Below are 3,594 nucleotides of genomic sequence, written 5' to 3'. Positions count from 1 at the left end.
GCCCTTACTGTGTCACCCTCATGCAAAGATACAGGAGTGATGGCTGTTACCTTGGACCACGTGCATACCCCATACATGTGACAGGGCACAGTGATCTGGTTCACACTGCATCTGCTTTCGGCAGCTAGGCTGCTGCTGGTCGTCACCATGGAAAGCAGAAGGGCTGCCATGTTCTTCACTGCTGCGCTGCCTGCAACATAAACCAGCCTGTACTGGCCCTGCTCCTCATAGCTGCAGTGGTAAATGTCTAGTGCAGCTGCCCTGCCAGTGTTCAAATACATTCTTTCTTCATTTGTTCCCTTCCTACTGTGACTGTTTGAGAGGATTGGGTCCTTAACGCCCATGTCAATTTTTTTACATCACCATCACAATCAATGTGCATGCAGAGGAGGTTTTCCAATGTCAGGACAGTGGGATGCAACACACCACCTTCCATCTGCCTCTGGGCACCATGCACTGGGAAGGGTGGGGACCCACTGGGTCAGAGTCACTGGCTTCGTCCCAATGACTCCTGCTGCTCCAAATAGGACTAGGAGCTCTGTGGAGAACCATGGATGGGGTGCTCAGAGCTGGGGCCTCTGGATTTATACCAACTGCTTCTGCTTCTGCCAGGCATGGGTGGGGGTGGGAATGAGCAGAGGACAGCCATGGATTTCACCCCATGCTAAGTGGGGTCTGTGGCTTCCCACTGAATGCAGACAGCAAGCCCAAGCATGTGGTCACAAGCTGCCAGGTGATCACCACTGCCAGCCATGAGGCCAAAAGAGTTTTCCTGGAGTAGTGGTTTGTAGGACATCTGGAAAGAGCAGGTAGGAATAGCAGGGCACTGAAAACAAAGGGCAATGGCTGCAGCAGCCAGGCACTTTGACTCAAGACAGCGGTGCAAGGGCATATTAGCCTGAGGGCAGGTCTACCATGCCAGCTGCCAGTGGCTAATTCAAGTGGTGTGTTTTGGTTTCACTGTCGAGAGGTATGAATGCAGTATAGACATGCTCAACAGATACCTGCAGAGAGGGAAAGAACCTAGTGCCCAGAGGTGTTCTGCTATTTGATGCCATCATTATTGTGTCACCTTGTCCTTCAAAGATTAAGGACCCTGTTGCCCAGAACACCACCTGGGAGTTCTGCATCACACAGTTTCCTTCCCATTCTTCCTGGAAACTGTGCAGTAAAAATTTCCGACTTCATGCTGGGGGGAACGGGACAGCATGGGAAAGTCCATTGAACTCTGTGGAAAAACAAGAGTTACCTCCTCCCCTCCCCCCCATAATCTCATCCCCTTGTCTACTTTAAGGCAATTTGCACTATTGTCACTATCTTGAGGTACCTACTGCATGGGTGCAAAACCTTAGTGTAGACATGAAGCACCAGTGCTGAATGGGGATCCCACCAGTGTCTCTTGGCCTGCAATTAGATTACTGTGAACTGCCCTGGTGAGAGCCCCACTTACATTGATGCAGCACATCTCCAGCATGTGTTTGCAAGAAAGAAACCACATTCTTGTATTGATAACAGTTTGGTTCTCCTTAGCATAGGTAGACTGCCAGTGCTGGAGCATGGAGATCACTGACTTCCATATGAAGGAGGAAGAAACCATAGCCGTTAGTTCATGCTTCTTGGAGCAGCATCAACTTCAAGGTAGATTTTCTGTTGGAAATTCACTGACCACAGAGCACAGAATACCGCACATACATGGTACTGTCCAATTGCAATCCCTTCCTTTCTCCACAATATGAACTCCACCATAAGCCAAACGAGGGTTTTTGCCACCTCTGAAGAAGGGAATGCATATATTAAAACTGCTCCTTACTTTCCTTGTTCTCTCTCCCTGCCCTACCAGCTTCATCTATCAGTACAAGGGAAGGAAAAATGCTTTTTAATGTCCCTGCATGTAAAGTTTGCATGTATACTTCACTTTTAGACTCAGCTCTGCCTTTGATTAAGGGTGACATTTTAATTTTTCCCCCAAAATAACATCTATTGTACTATGAAAAAGCTGCTTTCATCTGTTTCAATGATTTCATGCTGATGTACAAAAAACACAATAGTTTAACATAATGAAGGTAACATCTTTTAAAGGAAGCAGAGGTTGCATAATTATTATCTACATGAACCAGTTCATTGGAGCTGAATATATAATGACAAACATAATTTTGATAATTAAAGTCATTACCCCAGATACTTTTAATTGAAGAAGTGATTTCTCAGAACTGCATGACTCTAACATATATGCAGAAATTGTTTCTATTTTTATGTATAATTCACATTAATTCCCAAAGAAATGTGGGATTGCATTATACCACTCTCCCATTCCTCTTTTACTTGTGAGCACTGAATCCACAGTTTTAGTTGTGTTAAAAAATTTCCAATGGGGAGTCTTAGGTAAACAAGTCTACAAATCTTTTTAATGCAAATGGCAGCTGAAGGAAAAGTCTTCTAAATCACATAGACACTTAATTAGATTTGGTTCAGTTACATTTCATTGATTTTTATAGAGAATACCCATGACATACTTCAAAGACTTCATTCAGCAAACCACGAATCATTTAAAACACAAAAATCATAGAGTTTAAAAAAATGGGAGCATAGTTGACAGCAGAAGATAATGAGCATTAAAGTGGACTGGCAAGCTGAGTTGAAATGGAGTAGGACATTTTTTAGAGTGCTGAGACATTCCTGAATTCTCCCTTGGTGAAATATACCTACTATGAATATGTTCTTTCCTATATTAAAATGTACTTGACACCTCTGCTAATAGAATTTCAGGTACCTTTCTGGTTCCCTGGAATTCCTTCAATGACTACTAGTAACATAAACCGAAGATATCACCATGAATAAATAAACAGATAGATCCCAGCTGCTGGCCATAATAGCACTAGTGCTTTTTCATCCTTCTGCTGCTATTATTGTGCTACATTTTTAAGTGAATCGCATCAAAAGATGAAGCAAGCAGAGTTAAAAAAACAACAACAAGCAACCTCACTAAATGATACCGCTTCTCATTTTGCATTGCTAACTGCATCATCAGCCAGTTGCCCAAGGCTCCACAGTGTGAGGAAGCACCAATGCTTTCCCAGAGTGTGACACATCACTTGAGCACAGTGGGAAGAAAATTCAGGCTTGTAAAAAAAGTGTGTGTAAACATCAAGCTGCAAAGGTCTTTTAGAAAATTAGCTTACAACTCAGGGGGTCAAGTTCACAAGAGATCAACCAGGAGGCACAATTTATCCATGGGTATAAGTGCAAATTGGTATAAACTGGGGCAAGCTGGTGCAATTAGAATGCCAAGGGGATCATGTAACACCCCTCTGGAGGTGCCCCGGTTGCTGCTCTCAAGCTGCCTAGGACATGCATGAGAATGGCACTGGGGTTTCCCTCAGGGTAGCTTCAGTGCCTCATTTCTAGGATTGGTGCATGTGGAGTGGGAGTAGGTGGGGGAGACTATAGTGCTACACTCAGGAGTCTCAGCAGCATAGACAAGCCTTTGCGTTCCACCTTTTTGCCCTGAGAGCAGCTTGAAAACCAGTCCAGTTTGCAACATAAGCAGGCTTCCAAACATGTCCCTGGACCTCACAGGGCAGGAACACGTTTAGC

General features: G+C 44.3%; 1 long non-coding RNA gene across 1 annotated transcript in view; it reads right to left on the bottom strand.

Moving 5' to 3' along the window:
• Positions 1-2,383: 2,383 nt before the first annotated feature.
• LOC109300280 overlaps positions 2,384-3,594 on the bottom strand; it is a 9,258-nt gene continuing 8,047 nt past the window's right edge. Inside the window, exon 3 of the long non-coding RNA XR_002098179.1 lies at positions 2,384-3,569. This is a non-coding gene — a long non-coding RNA (uncharacterized LOC109300280). The remainder of the gene's footprint in view (positions 3,570-3,594) is intronic.

Source organism: Gavialis gangeticus, unplaced genomic scaffold (assembly GCF_001723915.1).
Source record: "Gavialis gangeticus isolate Ggan-Ray unplaced genomic scaffold, GavGan_comp1, whole genome shotgun sequence".
Taxonomy (NCBI): Eukaryota; Metazoa; Chordata; order Crocodylia; family Gavialidae; genus Gavialis; species Gavialis gangeticus.
The sequence above is the reverse complement of the archived record's forward strand: the minus strand, read 5'-3'. Positions and strand labels throughout refer to the sequence as shown.